Source organism: Ranitomeya variabilis, chromosome 5 (assembly GCF_051348905.1).
Source record: "Ranitomeya variabilis isolate aRanVar5 chromosome 5, aRanVar5.hap1, whole genome shotgun sequence".
In the NCBI taxonomy this organism is placed as follows: domain Eukaryota; kingdom Metazoa; phylum Chordata; class Amphibia; order Anura; family Dendrobatidae; genus Ranitomeya; species Ranitomeya variabilis.
Window position 1 is genome coordinate 351329658 of NC_135236.1, and position 20155 is coordinate 351349812.

Sequence of the window (20155 nt, forward strand, 5' to 3'; positions counted from 1 at the left end):
AAAAAAAAAAACATGCAATATTTTTGTGCAGATTCAAGTTGCATAAAAGTTTTGTTGCAGATTTGTCCAGAACAGGCATGAAAATGCAAAAAAGTTGCAATATTTTTGTGCAGATTCAAGTTGCAGAAAAGTTTTGTGACTTTTCAAACTGTTTTACTCATTAAAGGGAAGGTGCCGCAATTTTGTTTTTGTATTAAAAATGATTGTTTATATAAACAATTATTTTTAATACAAAATTATTTTTTTTAACTTTAATATCTTTTTTATTATTATTTTTGCAGCCACTGGGCGCCACCATTTTGCTTTGCAGGAGTGTAAGTGTAGCTGCACGACACTTACACTCTGCAAATACGGCAGCCCTGGGCATAGGAGGCTGCGGTCGGCGTCCGACCCCATACCTAGCATTATAAGCTGCTCCCTACTGTGATCTGGCCACGCCCCCTGGGCTGTCTCCACATCACAGCAGAGGCAGGAGGTCGGCGCCATCTTTCTTCAGCCCACAGTGTGTGAGCTCCACTCACTGTGACTTGAGAGCTGCGCTGTTATAGGAGGGACAGCTCCAACTGTCTCCCCTTTCACACTGTCAGCAGCCGGCCATTCCCTGTCCTCTGATATGCTGCCTGGTGTGTGGCTGTGATCTCTAGAATCGCTAGAGAGGATGAAGTGCTGCGGTCTGTTGTCTTCCGGGGCTGCAGAGAGGTAACAGCGGGGATGGGGAGGCTCTGTGCTGCTCCGACCCTGCCTCACACTGTAGCTCCTCACAGGACATCAGACCCTGGTGTATCTATCACTATACTGTGCTGAGCCTTGTATCTAATCCTCTCCTGTGTGATACTGTCTGCTGAGCTGTGTATCTAGTCCTCTCCTGTGTGATGCTGACTGCTGAGCCGTGTATCTAATCCTATCCTGTATGATACTGTCTGCTGCGCCGTGTACCTAATCCTATCCTGTGTGATACTATGCTGAGCTGTGTATCTAATCCTATACTGTGTGATACTGTCTGCTGAGCCGTATATCTAATCCTATACTGTGTGATATTGTCTGCTGAGCCATGCATCTAATCCTATACTGTGTGATACTATGCTGAGCCGTGTATCTAATCCTATACTGTGTGATACTGACTGCTGAGCCATGTATCTAATCCTCTCCTGTGTGATGCTGTCTGATGAGCAGTGTAGTTAATCCTATCCTGTATGATACTGTCTGCTGCGCCGTGTACCTAATCCTATTCTGTGTGATACTATGCTGAGCTGTGTATCTAATCCTATACTGTGTGATACTGTCTGCTGAGCCGTGTATCTAATCCTACACTGTGTTATACTATGCTGAGCCGTGTATCTAATCCTATACTGTGTGATACTGTCTGCTGAGCCGTGTATCTAATCCTATACTGTGTGATACTATGCTGAGCCGTGTATCTAATCCTATACTGTAGCAAATAGATAATGGCTGCACTCAATTTTACTGTGCTAAAGCAAGGAAATGTGCGATACATGAAATGTGAATAGCATAATGGCTTGTGAAATCTATGAAAAAACACATGAGATGCTTAGCACAAGATTTGGCCAAAAATTGTAAGCCCATCCACCAAACGTCAAGGTGATCTCAGATCGGATGGGTAACTGACCTGTCTGCCTGGTGTGAACACTTACCTATGGCTAATAATATGGTAAAGCCTGCATTTATAGGAAGGTCAGAACCATCTGTGTTTGGATGTAATTAAAATCACAGCATGGTGAAGGGCGGGGCGTTCAAGTCAGAAAAAAAAGTACATAGTAAATATAGGAAAACTGACTGAACAGCAATCTAGTCTGAACTGGTGCATAACCAAAAAAAAGTCTTACATAGCAAATAGATCAATGGCTGCACTCAATTTTACTGTGCTAAAGCAAGGAAATGTGTGATACATGAAATGTGAACAGCATAAAGGCTTGTGAAATCTATGAAAACACACATGAGATGCTTAGCACAGTATAATCCTATACTGTGTGATACTGTCTGCTGAGCCATGTATCTAATCCTATACTGTGTGATACTGTCTACTGAGCCGTGTATCTAATCCTATCCTGTGTGATACCGTCTGCTGAGCCGTGTATCTAATCCTATCCTGTGTGATACTATGCTGAGCCGTGTATCTAATCCTTTCCTGTGTGATACTGTGCTGAGCCATGTATCTAATCCTATACTGTGTGATACTGTCTGTTGAGCCTTGTATCTAATCCTATCCTGTGTGATACTGTCTGCTGAGCCGTGTATCTAATCCTATCCTGTGTAATACTGTCTGCTGAGCCGTGTTTCTAATCCTTTCCTCTGTGATACTATGCTGAGCCGTGTATCTAATCCTATCCTGTGTGATACCGTCTGCTGAGCCGTGTATCTAATCCTATAATGTGCTGAGCCGTGTATCTAATCCTATACTGTGTGATATTGTATGCTGACCTGTGTATCTAATCCTATACTGTGCTGACCTGTGTATCTAATCCTCCTGTGGAATACTGACTGCTAAGCCGTGTATCTAATCCACTCCTGTGTGATACTGTCTGCTGAGACGTGTATCTAATAATCCTCTCCTGTGTGATACTGTCTGCTGAGCCATGTATCTAATCCTCTCCTGTGTGATACTGTCTGCTGAGCTGTGTATAATCCTCTCCTGTGTGATACTGACTGCTGAGACGTGTATCTAATCCTGTGTGATACTGTGCTGAGCCGTGTATCTAATCCTATCCTGTGTGATACTGTCTGCTGAGGCTACTTTCACACTTCCGTCGGTACGGGGCAGTCGCAAACCGTTGGCCCGACGGACGTTGTGCTAAATTTAGCACAACGTGGGCAGCGGATGCAGTCTTATGACGCATCCGCTGCCCATTGTGATGAGCGGGAAGGAGGGGGCGGAACCGACTGACAAAAAACGTTACATTGAACTTTTTTTGTGCGTCGCGGCCTCCAAAACATGACGCATCCATCGCATGACGAATGCGACGTGTGGCCATACGTCGCAATGCGTCGCTAATGTAAGTCTATGAGGAAAAAACACATCCTGCGGGCAACTTTGCAGGATGCGTTTTTTCTCCAAAACGACGCACTGTGACGTATCCCTAAAGATGGAAGTGTGAAAGTAGCCTGAGCCGTGTATCTAATCCGCTCCTGTGTGATACTGTCTGCTGAGACGTGTATCTAATAATCCTCCTGTGTGATGCTGACTGCTGAGCCATGTATCTAATCCTATCCTGTGTGATACGGTCTGAGCCATGTATCTAATCCTATCCTGTGTGATACTGTCTGCTGAGCCGTGTATCTAATCCTCTCCTCTCCCCCTGCATGTCTTTCCCCATTGCACACACAACTCAATGCGTGCGATAACAGGAGCTGCAGGGGTCATGCTGTATTATGGCATTATGTGAGATCTATATGACGGTATTATGTGATCTGTATGGTGGTATTATGCTTGATCAGTATTGTGATAATTATATGGTGGTATTGTGTGTGATCTATATGGCGGTATTATGTGAGAACACTGGCAGCATTATGTGTGATCTATATGGCGGTATTATGTGTGATCTATATGATGGTATTATGTGAGAACTGTATGACAGTATTGTGTGATCTATTTGATAGTATTGTCTGTGATCTATATGGCGGTATTATGTGTGATCTATATGGCGGTATTATGTGAGAACACTATGGCAGTATTATCTTCAGAAAGCGGACCCATTCTATGGTGGTTCTGGCTGAGCACCTGCACGCGGGTCTGGGGTAATAGAGGGGGCAGCATGACCTTCAGTTAGGTGCAGTCAGGGGAGGGCTGGTGAGGCAGCTGAAGAGAGGGGTCTCATTTTTATCCTTACTATATGGCTACATTTCCTTCCCAGCGTCACCCTGGACTCCGCCTGTCGCCTCACTTTCACACATTGCCAGGACAAGATATGCGGAGGGGAATAGGGTCTTTGCATGCAAAGTCTGGATCAGAACAGGCCATCAATCCACAGAAATGTTTCCTGGATTTCTGTGGAGCAGACAAGCAGACTGTCCATCCATGTGTATAAAAGACAGTGCTCTATGTACAATCCCTGGCTGCTCCGCGCACCAAACAGGGTGCCTCCATGTCACCCTGCTCCCTCCACCACATATCTCCCAGAATCCTTGCTGCCTGCCATCCTCGGCGACTGTCTACTTGTCAGTATAAGGCTGCCGTCACACTAGCAGTATTTGGTCAGTATTTTACCTCAGTATTTGTAAGCCAAAACCAGGAGTGGGTGATAAATGCAGAAGTGGTGCATATGTTTCTATTATACTTTTCCTCTGACTGTTCCACTCCTGGTTTTGGCTTACAAATACTGAGGTAAAATACTGACCAAATACTGATAGTGTGACGGCAGCCTTACTCTGCAGACACCAACAAAATGGCTGCTCACTGGGTTCCTGAATCTCATCCTCTCTTATCCCTTAGCAGACACCCAGAAGGGGAGGAGAGGAGACATCACACACGTCAGCAGACTCCGCCCATAATTACTGCAGTGCTGTAATGTGAGCTAGTTGTACACTAGGTTTTTCTGAAATTTCAGCAGCTGCTCCCCCTAATGTTTAAAAGTGGAAATTCCAAAACTTTTCAAATTATTTTTCATATTTTGCTAAATTATAAACAAATGATAATATTTTTTAAGAAAATGTAAACATGAATTATTTACATTTTTACAATTGCTGTAAAATAAATTTTTTTGATGGCACCTTCCCTTTAAATAATTGATAAATCAGTGCTTTATTGTCTCCTATTCTCAAACTAGCACCATATTATTCACTCTTTATATTGGTGTCCCTCTAGGCTCTCTCCAGGGAACCCTACTCTAATTTATGTCTGACCTGGCTTCTAATACCACATATGCTTATCTAATTATTCCTTGTGCCTAATCAAACTTAGAGATTCAAGCGGCTCTGATATTTATAAACCATTGGTTCATGGAGATTTTTATTTTGATAATAGTGGGAAGATATGTTTATGGTGCTATATTATAGAAATAAGTCTAAGCCTAAATTGCACTTCTGGGGCATAACTTTTAGTGGTGCATACTACCTTATATAAATGTTCATATAAGTAAGTTTTTGACAAAGTAAAAATTGTGTCTATATGCATGATTGAATACTGGGATAATTTGGAAGTCGTGGGCCACATGCACATGCTGAGTATTTGGTGAGTTTTTTACATCAGTATTTGTAAGTCCAAACTAAGAGAGGGTGAAAACTACAGAAGTGGTGACGTTTTTTTTATACTTTTTCACTTCTGGTTTTGACTTACAAATACTGAGATAAAAAACTCACCAAATACTCAACGTGTGCACATGGCCTTGAGGGGCATTGTTAGAAACACTTGTTTCACAATTATTTTGCTGAGTAAACAGGCTGCCAATGAATGAACAAAATACATCATAAATATAATTGTTCTTGGCAATGCAGCATCCTGTGTAAACAGCACTCACACTGCCAAGAAAAATAGCAGCCTATGCGCACCTTCAAAATATCGTTCAAAGTGCATCGTTTAGGCTGGTTTCACACTTGCGTTTTGATCTGCAGCGTTTTAGCGCTAAAAAAAGCATGCGTTTTTTTTCTATACTTAACATTAAAAAACGCATGCGTTTTTTGACGAGTGCGTTTAGTTGCAGAGATGCAACCTGCAGTAATTTCTAGCGGCATTTTTTTGCCGCAAAAAAACGCATGTGTTTATTCACGGCAAAAAAATGTATTGCTGTCTATGTAAACGCATGCGTTTTTAAGCACATGCGTTTGCATGCGTTTTTAAACGCATGCGTTTGCATGGTTTTTTTAAACTCATGCGTTTCTATAGAAAAACACAAGAAAATAAAAAAAAAACAAGAAAACCCTAACCCTAACCCTTGGGTTACTAGGGATCCTAACCCTAACGTTAGGATCCCTAGTAACCCTAGGGATCCTAACCCTAACCCTTGGGATCCTAACCCTAACCCTTAGGGTTAGGATCCTAACCCTTAGGCTTAGGGTTAGGATCCCTAGGGTAACGGTTAGGGTTAGGATCCCTAGTAACCCTAGGAATCCTAACCCTAGGAATCCTAACCCTAACCCTTAGGGTTAGGGTTAGCATCCTAACCCTTAGGGTTAGGGTTAGGATCCCTAGGGTTAGGGGTAGGGTTAGGGTTTGGATCCCTAGGGTTAGGGGTAGGGTTATGGTTAGAGTTAGGGTTAGGATCCCTAGTAACCCTAGGAACCCTAACCCTAGGGATCCTAACCCTTAGGGTTAGGGTTAGGATCCTAACCCTTAGGGTTAGGATCCCTAGGGTTATGGTTAGGGGTAGGGTTAGGGTTAGGGTTTTGTTCCCAAGGGTTATGGTTAGGGTTAGGATCCCAAGGGTTATGGTTAGGGGTAGGGTTAGGGTTTGGATCCCTAGGGTTAGGGTTAGGGTTTGGATCCCTTTATCACCTTGATGGTGGGGGGTGGCTTATCAGTGACCTGGTGACCAGGACATTCTTCTAATAAAAAGCTAACCCTAACCCTAGGGATCCTAACCCTAGCCCTAACCCTATGTAATTCTATTAATAGTGGGTTTTCTAGTTGATTTTGATGATTGGCAGCTGTCACACACTTGTCTGCATGCGTTTCAAAAACTCAAATGCAGGAAAAAACGCATGTAAATGCGTCAAAACGCCGCTTTTTTTTCATGCAAAAACGCATGCGTCTAAAAAACGCAGCGTTTGCACACGTTTACATGCGTTTTTTCACCACATGCGTTTTTTTTAAAAACGCTGCAGATCAAAACGCAAGTGTGAAACCAGCCTTACTTGTAAATAGGCATTAAAAGACCCCTGATCTGTAAAACTTTACCGATCACCAGTTGGAATAAACCACCTGTTGGTCTGTGTAAACGGATCCTAAGAGAACCTCTTTGTTGTTTATATGTGTTTTTTCTTTCTCTTTTGGAAATTAATTAACCCATGCATACCAGGAAAAGACCATGAGATATTCTGTCTTAAAGATGATCAATCTCGGTTAACTAACCATCACAGTGTGTAAGAGTTAAACAAATCCTTACCTGATTCTTCAGTTACCAACTTGAAACAAAATTAGTCACATTTTCACAAGAATGCAATGTGTTGCAGCTAACCAGTTCCAAAGACTAAGGGTAAATTCACACAGGGCGTTTTTGCTGCTTTTTTTCTGCAGCAAAACCTGACCTTCTTGTCAGAAAAGAAGCTGAGTCAAAAAACGCAGGTTTAGATGCATTTTTGGTGTGTGTTTTTTTTGCGTATTTTGATGCGTTTTTGGTGTTTTTATGTGCGTTTTTTTCTCTTTGTCCATGCTAATGTCCTAGGATTTTCAGCAGCAAAAACGCAGCAAATAATGATGCCTGCTTTTTTACTGCTTTTTTTCAACACCCATTCAAGTCAATGGATGAAAGAACGCAGCAAAAACGTTGAAAGAAGTGACATGCCCTATGTCCAAAAAACGCAGCAAAGCACAAAATAGTGATCAAATAAAAAACCACCGTGTGTGCATGAGATTTCTGAAATCTCATAGGCTTTGCTGGTATAAAAGCAGCTGAAAATTAGCATAAAAAGCAGCAAAAAAATGCTCTGTGTGAACTTGCCCTTAGGCTGTGAGCACATGTTGCAGATTTTGTGCGTTTTTATAGCTTTTTTTCCTGCTGGGATTTGTGGGAAAATCTGATGCCAGCAAAGTGAATGAGAAACCTGAAGTGTCATGTACACATTGAGTATTTTTGAGTTGCAGATTTGGTGCAGAAAATTATCTGCAGAATGTCAATTCTTGAGCGTTTTTGCCCGGCATTTTTGACCCATTGAATGCACTGAAAATAAAGCACAATGTTTCTTCCTGCGAAGAGATGTAGAAATGGTGGAGACATTTCTGCAATCAAATACTCAACATGTGAACATAGCCTTATTCAGGGTTTTTTTTTGTAGTAAATAAGATTAATTCTTTAAGTTGATTGAAGTGGTATGAAAACATCAAGGGCAGCCATAAAAACTGCTGCAAAAAAGGGTAACAACTAACAAAAAGGAATAATAAAATTGTGTATTTTTTATTTTAAATTACCATATTATTTTGCTTTTCATTATTTTGCATGATTGCTGCTAATCAGCCTTTGAAAAAAGAAATAGCAAGCAAATTAAAATAAAAGAAAAACTCTGTTAATGTTGAAAGTAGGACACATGTATTTCGTATTACTGTCTCGTTCCGCAAGACTTAGAGTTAACTAGAGACATCTTTGTGCTGTGAATTTAGTTTGTTTCAAATGAATATAACTCCAAGTAGATAAAACTTCTGTGAAATCAAACTGTCCACTTAGGAAGCAACACTGTTTAACAATCAATTTCACATGCTGTTGTGCAAATGGAATAGACAACAGATGGAAATTATTGGCAATTATCAAGACACACTCAATAAAAGGAGTGGTTCTGCAGGTGGGGACCACAGACCACATCTCAGTACCAATGCTTTCTGGCTGATGTTTTGGTCACTTTTGAATGTTGGTTGTGCTTTCACACTCGTGGTAGCATGAGATGGACTCTAAAACCCATACAAGTGGCTCAGGTAGTGCAGCTCATCCAGAATGGCACATCAATGTGAGCTGTGGCAAGAAGGTTTGCTGTGTCTCAGCGTAGTGTCCAGAGGCTGGAGGTGTTACCAGGAGACAGGCCAGTACACCAGGAGATGTGGTGAGGGCTGTAGGGAGGCAAAAACCCAGCAGCAGGACCGCTATCAGCCTTTGTGCGAGGAGCACTGCCAGATCCCTGCAAAATGACCTCCAGCAGGCCACAAATGTGCATGTGTCTGCACAAACGGTTAGAAACTGACTTCATGAGGATGGTCTAAGTGCCCAACGTCCACAGATGGGGTTGTGCTCACAGCCCAACACCGTGCAGGATGCTTGGCATTTGCCACAGAGCACCAGGATTTGCAAATTCACCACTGGCGCCCTGTGCTCTTCACAGATGAAAGCACGTTCACACTGAGCACATGTGACAGACGTGACAGAGTCTGGAGATGCTGTGGAGAGTGATCTGTCTGCAACATCCTTCAGCATGACCAGTTTTCCAATTTCTTTGGAAGGCCGCACAGCCCTCCATGTGCTCGCCAGAGGTAGCCTGACTGCCATTACGTACCGAGATGAGATCCTCAGGCCCCTTGTGAGACCATATACTGGTGCGGTTGGCCCTGGGTTCCTCCTAATGCAGGACAATGCCAGACCTCATGTGGCTGGAGTGTGTCAGCAGTTCCTGCAAGATGAATTCATTGAAGCTATGGACTGGCCCTATGGACTGAATCCGATTGAACACATCTGGAAAATCATGTCTCGCACCATCCACCAACGTCACGTTACACCACAAACTGTCCAGGAGTTGGCGGATGCTTTAGTCCAGGTCTGGGAGGAGATCCCTCAGGAGACCATCTGCCGCCTCATCAGGAGCATGCCCAGGTGTTGTAGGGAGGTCATACAGGCACATGGAGGCCACACACACACTACTGAGCATCATTTCCTTGTCTTGAGGCATTTCCACTGAAGTTGGATCATTTTCCACTTTGATTTTGAGCATCATTCCAACTCCAGACCTCCGTGGGATATTAGTTGTGATTTACGTTGATAATTTTTAGGTTTTATTGTTCTCATCACATTCTACTATGTAATGAATAAAGATTTACAATTGGAATATTTCATTCAGTGATATCTAGGATGTGGGATTTTAGTGTTCCCTTTATTTTTTGAGAAGTGTATTATATATTGCTTTTTAACATGAAAATATGATATGTATGATCCAATATGTGATAATAGACACAGAATTTAATGTGCAATGGCATAGATCATAATAATAAAGATATATATGGTCTTCAGGCTAGCACATGGAGAACTTCCTTAGGGCTTGCTGCCTTTGTTCTATTCATGACTAGTGTTGAGCATTCCGATACCGCAAGTATCGGGTATCGGCCGATATTTGCTGTATCGGAATTCCGATACCGAGATCCGATACTTTTGTGGTATCGGGTATCGGTATCGAAACAACATTGATGTGTAAAATAAAGAATTAAAATAAAAAATATTGCTATACTCACCTCTCCGACGCAGCCTGCACCTTACAGAGGGAACCGGCAGCGTTGTTTGCTTAAAATTCGCGCTTTAACTTCCTTACGCGAAGTCCCGGCTTGTGATTGGTCGCGCACCGCCCATGTGGCCGGGACGCAACCAATCACAGCAAGCCGTGACGTAATTTCAGGTCCTTCGGGATTTTAAAATTACGTTCCGGCGTTGTGATTGGTTGCGTCGCGGTCACATGGGCGACGCGACCAATCACAAGCCGTGACGTCACGGGAGGCAGGAGACGCGCGCATTTTAAAATGCGCGCGTGTCCAGCCTCCCGTGACGTCACGGCTTGTGATTGGTCGCGTCGCCCATGTGACCGCGACGCAACCAATCACAACGCCGGAACGTAATTTTAAAATCCTGAAGGACCTGAAATTACGTCACGGCTTGCTGTGATTGGTTGCGTCCCGGCCACATGGACGGCGCGCGACCAATCACAAGCCGGGACTTCGCGTAAGGAAGTTAAAGCGCGAATTTTAAGCAAACAACGCTGCCGGTTCCCTCGGTAAGGTGCAGGCTGCGTCGGAGAGGTGAGTATAGCAATATTTTTATTTTAATTCTTTATTTTACACATTAATATGGTTCCCAGGGCCTGAAGGAGAGTTTCCTCTCCTTCAGACCCTGGGAACCATCAGGAATACCGTCCGATACATGAGTCCCATTGACTTGTATTGGTATCGGTATAGGATTAGATCCGATACTTTGCCGGTATCGGCCGATACTTTCCGATACCGATACTTTCAAGTATCGGACGGTATCGCTCAACACTATTCATGACGTATTTCCTATCAAAATAGTTGATTTTCTAAACTGTCAAAAAACAAAATAGTAATACTAATAATGATAGTTCTTGCTCCATAGCATTAACAAACTCTTCTAAACTTTATTTTACTTCAACTGACAATAAATTCCAGGCAGTCTATCCAAATTTTATAGCAACGTCTTGTATCTGTCCCTCAAAAGACAGTGTCAGCTTGCATATTTCATGAGCTCCGGATCCAGGGCATCATAAAGATGTAGATATCAGGCTTTGGGCAATATAATATGAAGTAATGAAGCAATGAATCTTGGAGCAGCCAGAGATGAAATATACTGTAATATAAGAAACATAATGCAGCACCTGCAATTAAAATGCTGTTCATTTTTTGAGGGAGATATATGTCACCCAAACTTCCATTGCCTCAGTTAAATACTGAGCGCTGGTAAAATAAGATGATGATTATAGGGTTGATTGAAATGATTATATAAAAGTTCTGACAATAGACAGCAGCTTTTTGTTTACTCTTTATAGTATGGTGCAATTTAATTCTTTTATATTGGCCTACATGTATGATACTTAAATGCATTAACCAGTTCTATCTTTATATAAAGTTTATCTCTTAGAATTAACACTTCTTTCTCAATACTCCCTTTACTTATATTGATTATTTACCTCTGAGATTTTTGCATTGTATTGCTTGGCAATATGTAAAGTAAGTTTGTGTTCAGCCTACAGTTTATATTATGTATCTAATAAATCAGGAGTTCGGCACCTGAACCTGGAGCTTTCTGGCCGAAGGGGCCTTAGGACTCCACTGACACATTAAAGACACTTGTTTCATAAACCGTACATGGTAGCTGGCAAATCCCGCAATCGATTTTGCATCGTGGCCCTGGAGCTTCAATTTAGCCCTCTAAAGGAAATGGTTAATTCGATGAGCACTGGATGGATACCTAATATTTTTTTCCCAGGACAAGCTTTACTCACAAATGGTCCCAAGTAGTTATTAATCTTCCTAATAAATGTTTAATTTGTGTAAAACAAAACATTTCAATAATTTTCAGACTTTCTTCTCCCTCTGTGATGTGCTGGACAATCAAGACTTTTTACTAAAAACACCATATTACCTCATGTGAATCTCTCCTTTATTGTTCCTCCCCCAGCTCCTCTGTCATTGCTTTCACAGTCTTAGTGAAGTGAGAGGCAACAAATACTTTTTAGATCAGCGCACCTCTGTTTGCTAGGTGGATCCAGAAGAACACTCAATGTAGCTGCACATGCATTAACTTAAGAGAAAATATGGCTGGACGGATGTGCAAAAAGCTGGATGGTGTAAAGATCAGGATAAGCCAAACTAAGATAAAAATTGACATATCTTGTAAGTTAAACAATTTCAAAGAAGAGCTTTGTATTGCTGTTAAAAGAGGTAAAGTATGCAGATCCAAGGAGATCATAAAATGATCATCTTGACTGAATCGATGGGTTGGGGTGGGGATGAGTCACTGAAGTAAAGGCTACGGTATGAATGATTTTTTTGTATGATACATTGTAGACAATGGTAATACGAAAAATGTGGTTTATTGCAAGCGGTTATATTAGGCAACAACATGTGACTTTCGTCAGGCTCAAAATATTTTTTTTGTCATTAATATGGAATTGTTTCACCTGCTGCTCTTCTACTGAATCTATTTTGTACCATTTTTTCTCCCTTCTACAATGTATGTAAATCTAATCTTCCTAGATGAGGGAGTATGTTCCTTAGAAAGACACCCATGGATAAATGACTAGATTTACATACCAAGAGGAGACCATATTTCCAGAAAGGAGAGACACAGAAACAAAAATAAAAGCCTGATTCAGTACATTGGCATATAGAATAAGTAAAGAAAAATTACATAATTATAGCAAGTGATAGATCCTCTTTAAATACAGATTAAACTATAAAAAATATTCTCTCTATGAGAGATTATTTCATTGTCACTTTGATTTTTGGGACAGCCCTTTAAGATTTATTTTTGCCATGAGTTTTAGTAAAATCATGGAATGCTAAGTAAGTTTTTTAAGAGAATAAATAATATATTGCATAATAGAAAGTAGATTATGACAGTATTCCCGTACATCAAGGTTCATAATTATACATTTTTACAATTATCTACATTTATCTGCACACAAGTAATTTATCTCTTAATTAGTTTCAATAAATTGTTAATTAGACCATGTATTTTTTCAATGAGAGAACATTAAGAATGACCTGCCTCCGTTCTTTGGCGAACACTCCATTATCTAATATAACGTGTTAATATAATATTTAGAATTATTACATTGTTAGAACTTTTAATTCATTTAGAATGATTTTTCAACACTCCAGACTTCCAACAGAAAAACTGACTTTATTGCCTGGAGCAACCAATGAGAGCTCCACTTTAATTTTGTAAACTGCACTTGGTATGGGTAAAAGACATGAGTAAAGATATTTACTATTAGACAGTTTTGATAAATTGGGCCCTATATTTCTTGTCTAGTTACATAATTGTTTTTGCTTATCCTTTGGTGTTGTACAACGTACATGATGTTTAGGTATGGAACTTATATCTTTAGAAAAATCTTGACTTAATGACAGTGTCCCCTTTTTGAATTTAGACAAGGAAACAATTTTTTTTAATAAAGGGCTCTAAGGACTGGTACCTACCCCTTGAAGAACTTATTCTTGTTGTAAGATGTTGATGTTTAATATTATTGTATATGCTGTTATGTCCCTGTACGCTGCTATATATATTGTATTTTGTTATGCATTATAGGGACAGTGTAGTACCTGAGTTTGGTCACTAGATGGAAACACTTCAGGACTTTAATAGAAGTTTAGGAATAGATAATAGTCAACATAGAAGGGACCACTGTGGGATAAGATAGGAGGATTTCCTGGTTGGAGTTCAGAGATGCTTGGGAGCTGAATTGCTCAGGATGGCCTAAGTGCCCAGACAGTTCCGACGGGCTTAATGCCCAGGACTGCACAGTGACCACGTAACGTTAAGGGGGAATCCCAACCATCCAAGGCCAGCTGGCTAGATCAGCAACAGAACAGCAGAAGTGACCTTGCTAGTAAGAATTGGAGCTGCAGGAGAAGTCACAGCAGTAATGAAGGGCAGGTCGCTCACAATGTGGCAGATCATTGCATGGGCTGATGCCCTCAAATCCGGGGTGAAAAGGCTGAGGGAACTCCACGCGCAGAGAGTCTGAACAGGGAGGACACTGAGGAACCGTGTGGTACGGTCCGTCCCAGGCACGTGCTGTGTGACAAGGAGAGAAGTACAGGGAAAGAGATATATGTGCATTGTGGAATCTGTTGTTGAAGCTGTAAAGAATATGGATGTGCTCCAAGATCAAGAGAGTAAAGCTTTGCATTTGAAGTTTGAAACGGACTCTGTGTCTTTGTGTGCAACAACGGCAGCAGTGGATCTTCAGCCAAGCCCGATGGGACCCTGACGGTACAGAAGGTGAAGCAGAAGGTATGCTGCAGAGGGAACACTATTTTCATGTGACAGGAGACCAGTGCGTGTTCAAATATGCAAACTCCGCTACAGTTCTGGCCAAAAGTATTGACACCCCTGCAATTCTGTCAGATAATACTCAGTTTCTTCCTGAAAATGATTGCAAACACAAATTCTTTGTTATTATTGTCTTCATTTAATTTGTCTTAAATGAAAAAACAAAAAGAATTGTCCTAAAGCCAAATTGGATATAATTCCACACCAAACATAAAAAAGGGGGTGGACAAAAGTATTGACACTGTTCGAAAAATCATGTGACGCTTCTCTACTTTGTGTAATTAACAGCACCTGTAACTTACCTGTTGTAACAGGTGTTGGCAATAACTAAATCACACTTGCAGCCAGTTGACATGGATTGAAGTTGACTCAACCTCTGTCCTGTGTCCTTGTGTGTACCACATTGAGCATGGAGAAAAGAAAAGACCAAAGAACTGTCTGAGGACTTGAGAAACCAAATTGTGAGGAAGCATGAGCAATCTCAAGGCTACAAGTCCATCTCCAAAGACCTGAATGTTCCTGTGTCTACCGTGCGCAGTGTCATCGAGAAGTTTAAAGCCCATGGCACTGTGGCTAACCTCCCTAGATGTGGACGGAAAACAAAAATTGACAAGAGATTTCAACACAAGATTGTGCGGATGTTGGATAAAGAACCTCGACTAACATCCAAACAAGTTCAAGCTGCCCTGCAGTCCGAGGGTACAACAGTGTCAACCCGGACTATCCGTCGGCGTCTGAATGAAAAGGGACTGTGTGGTAGGAGACCCAGGAAGACCCCACTTCTTACCCCGAGACACAAAAAAGCCAGGCTGGAGTTTGCAAAACTTACCTGAAAAAGCCTAAAACGTTTTGGAAGAATGTTCTCTGGTCAGATGAGACAAAAGTAGAGCTTTTTGGGCAAAGGCAATCAACAGAGTTTACAGGAGAAAAAAAGAGGCATTCAAAGAAAAGAACACGGTCCCTACAGTCAAACATGGCGGAGGTTCCCTGATGTTTTGGGGTTGCTTTGCTGCTTCTGGCACTGGACTGCTTGACCGTGTGCATGGCATTATGAAGTCTGAAGACTACCAACAAATTTTACAGCATAATGTAGGGCCCAGTGTGAGAAAGCTGGGTCTGCCTCAGAGGTCATTGGTCTTCCAGCAGGACAATGACGCAAAACACACTTCAAAAAGCACTAGAAAATGGTTTGAGAGACTTCTAAGGTGGCCAGCAATGAGTCCAGACCTGAATCCCATAGGACACCTGTGGAGAGATCTAAAAATGGCAGTTTGGAGAAGGCACCCTTCAAATATCAGGGACCTGGAGCAGTTTGCCAAAGAAGAATGGTCTAAAATTCCAGCAGAGCATTGTAAGAAACTCATTGATGGTTACCGGAAGCGGTTGGTCGCAGTTATTTTGGCTAAAGGTTGTGCAACCAAGTATTAGGCTGAGGGTGCCAATACTTTTGTCTGGCCCATTTTTGGAGTTTTGTGTGAAATGATCAATGTTTTGCTTCATTCTCTTTTGTGTTTTTTTCATTTAAGACAAATTAAATGAAGATAATAAAACCAAAGAATTTGTGATTGCAATCATTTTCTTAAAGAAACTGAGTATTGTATTATCTGACAGAATTGCAGGGGTGTCAATACTTTTGGCCACAACTGTATGACTACAGCCCTGATTCTGGGTCCTTGAGTGGTATGACCCTATGCATGGTATTTCATCTGAGAATGTAAGTGATAACCCTAATAATAATAATAAAAAATAACTTTAGGATAATAAACAAATAAACTTGCTGTGTTATAATATGGGCATATGGTGATTTGAAGCAAAGGTAGGGTTTTTTTTTACTTTATATTTAGAATCATTCCATCTTATAAAAGAAAATTACTCTTATTACAGTAATTCTCTCATGTATATGCATAGGTGAGCATGCCTCTCAAACCTCGTTTCTATGAATTTTACACTCATAGACATTTTGTAAGAGTATGCAACATTGTTTACAACATTATTAATATTACCACAGACCAGTTAATATTTCAAGATGACTATTCACAGAAATGAGCCAACCAGATTGAATTCATAACCTTTTACAGCCCATCTGTTGTTCCATTACTCTGTGCAAACATATGCTTATAAGGTGAGATTTTCCGCCAATTTACGACTTGTTGCCTAAACTATATGATACACCATACACAGAGATTCTGAAATAAAATAATGTTCCTTATGAAAGTGTTGCATTATCATGTCCGCTTTCATAGTACATAAAATCCATGGCTCCCAGGTCACCTTTGCTGGCATTTAGGGCTGATTCAGACAAGCATTCTAAGGCCAGTGCACATGGACGATATTCTTAGAGGATCAATTATCTGTGTGGAAAAATTTGCAGCAAACTAGAGTAGTCTATATAAATAGCAGGCAGCTCTTGCACTTGTCTAATATATGGACAAGCACATTGAGGTACACACCGAGCCAGTCACAACCACAATATGCAGACATGACTGGCCTGAGTGTTACTTGGGCCGTCTCAAAATGATACCTGCAGTGAAGAACTCCGTTTTGTGATTCTTGTTTAATGAGTGTTTACTATAATCATGTCTTTGTGCTTTGGGGTTAGACTATGGGCAGTCTCTTTTCTTGTTCTGGCCCCTCTGTCTGCCTCCTGTTTGAGTGACAGGTCACTGATTCGTCAATGACCTGCCTCCTATTTTAATTTCTATTGTGCCTGCTCAGTACTTCATTTTGTCTCCAAAAAAACATTAGATCTCCCACAAAATGGCATCGGCGGCGCATGCGCAGTCGTATCTAAAAGTCTATACTAATTCCCACCTTACCCAGAGGACGAGTGAGATGTTAATGGTCTCCTCTTCTGTTTACAGTCTTCTTTTCTGTCTACGGTGGGCGGCGCATGTGCAGATTGAGAAGCTGTATAGCTTTTTTGATGCAACCTCGTATTACAGCACTAATATGGCCCTGTCTGTAGTTTACATAGCTAAATCCTGCTGACAGGTTCTTTAAGTAATACCATGTCATATGACAGATTGTTCCTCTGAAAATGACTCTAAGGCTACTTCTTTTGTTGACATAGAAACTTATTCTTGATTTTCTTCATATTAGCGCATTGAGAAGTTTTGACTTTTTGTGCAATTTTTATTTCAGAACTTTTTAAACTATCATATGGCAACCAAGATTTATTCTCTTTTTACACATACTGCATGTACTACTTTTTAATACGTTTTTAAGAACATAATATTAGGCGCTACAAAGGACAGTCGCCCTGATATATCAAAACCAATAATCTTCATGCCGGTCTTGATGAGGGGGTGGGTGGGATGTGAGGCTCTTGAGTCAGGCAAGTCACAAAGTGTCTTGCGCCTCTCTGTGCGCTTTGCCACAAATTTTACTGCAGTCTCTGATGGAGTTTGATTTGTGGCATAACGAACGTCGGTGATCAACATGCCTGCTGCGCTTTTCAAATTAAATGTTTATGCCAGAACTCTGGTGTCACAGAGTTTCTGTGACACAGCAGTGCCAGAAGACCGCTGCATCTGATGGCTCCTGCTTCGCCGCTGAGAAGAAGCACTTCTCCGGTGTATTAAATGTGTTTTTCTTTCAGCAGGACAGGGATTAATCGGCCATATGGAAATCCCTGCATTCAGCTATGCTCGGTTAGCCACTCCTCTCTCCTATAAAAGCTAGACCTTCTGGCCAGGTCCTTGCCTGAGTTAGCAGTTGCTACATAAATCTGGAGAGTGAGGAGCTGGTGTTTGGAGAGTTGGAGGAGTTTATTGTGCGACTGTTGCTTGGTTTGTACGCTTGGAAATTCCTCATCCTTACCTGCCTTATTTTCTTCCCCCGTCCTTCACACCCTGGTGAATACCTCTGTTATTTGTGAGAGTATATTTTGTGTGAGTGCAATTTTCTTTTACCCTTGTCTTTGTTCCCCTGACTGTCGGGTTGGTGTACTGTGGTACACAGTAGCGCTTCTTTTCCCCTGGTGGGGGAAGGGGACAGATGCAGGGCTGCAGCTAGGAGACAGGGCAAGGGCGTAGGCCCTGGAATCCTCGCCATTTTAGGTATCTCGGGGAACAGGAAGAGCTAGTGCGCCCCCTAGTGCTAGGGCCAGGAAAGGTACCCTTGGTCCGAGTTTACTCGCCAGTCCTATCGTGACATCTGATGTAAAAGACATTGAAATTTTGTACATTTTTGCACCAGTTTTGGCTAATCACCACCACCAAGGGCACAGCTGGAGATTGAATGGTGACAGCAGCTCAACTAATTCTTTCTCCAACGTTGACCTTAACCCCTTAACGTCCAATCACGAACAGAGTCCGTATTTGGACTCCTCCCCCTGTTTGGTGCGGGCTTCGGAGATGAGCCCGCACATTTTCTGACACATGACAGCTGATCTGATCAGCTGACGTGTCCGGAACAGCCACGGGTGGAATTGCGATTCACCCGCAGCTGTTAACATGCTAAAAGCCGCTGTCAAACTCTGACAGAGGCATTTAACATGCACGCGTAGAAAGCGCGTCATTACCTCCTCCCACCAGCACCCATGTCACATGACTGCGGGTCGCCGATGGGTTGGCATGACAACCCGGGGTCAGTAGGAGACCCCTGTGGTTGTCATAGCTGGATAGCTATGAGCACCGCCCAGTGGTCGACGCTCATAGCAAGTGAGGTATTCTGCTACATACAGGTGATCTGATCATCGCCTACATATAGCAGAGCCAATCGGGTTATGGCAGCTATAAAAGCATGCCAAAAGTAAAAACAATGTTTTGAATAATATTTAAAAAATAAAGTTCAAATCACTCCCCTTTCGCCCCATTCAAAATAATTTTAAAAAATAATATACATATTTGGTATCACCGCATTCACAATCGCCCAATCAATATAAAGAAAGAATCCAATCGGTAAACGGCATAGCGAGAAAAATATCAAAACGCCATAGTTACGTTTCTTGGTCGCTGCAACATTGCAATAAAATGCAATAACGGGCAATCAAAAGATCGTATACACACCAGAATTGTATCAATTAAAATGTCAGATCGGCATGCAAAAGATAAGCCCTCGGACAGCCCCAGGTCACAAAAAATGGAGACGCTACGCGTCTTGGAAAATGGCATTTTTTATTTTTTTTTACAAACTTTGGAATTTTTTTTCACCACTTAAATAAAAAAAGAACCTAGACATGTTTGGTGTCTATGAACTTGTAATGGCATGGAGAATAATAACAGCAGGTAAGTTTTAGCACTTAGTGAATATGGTAACAAAAAAATCCAAAAATCAATTGTGGAATTGCACTTTTTTTTGCAATTTCTCTGCATTTGGAATTGTTTTCCCGTTTTCCAGTACACAATAGGGTAAAATCAATGGTGCCATTCAAAAGTACAACTCATCCCACAAATAACAAGCCCTCACATGGCCATATTGACGGAAAAATGAAAAATGTTATGGCCGTGGGAAGAAGGGCAAAAAATGGAGACTCAAAAATGAAAATACCCCTGGTCCTTAAGGGGTTAAATTGATGCCAAAGTGTTTTTAAAACCAAAGCATAAAGGGCAGCAAACATCTATACACCCTTATAGAGAGAGACATTATTATGACTTACATTCTGTTATAATACTTTCATTTATTTAATAGGTTCATACTGCTTTGTTATTGGTCATCCAGTTTTAACCTCTTGTGGTTGCAGCCAACAGACAATTTTTAGTTTTCCTCTTTCATTTTTTCCTTCCCTT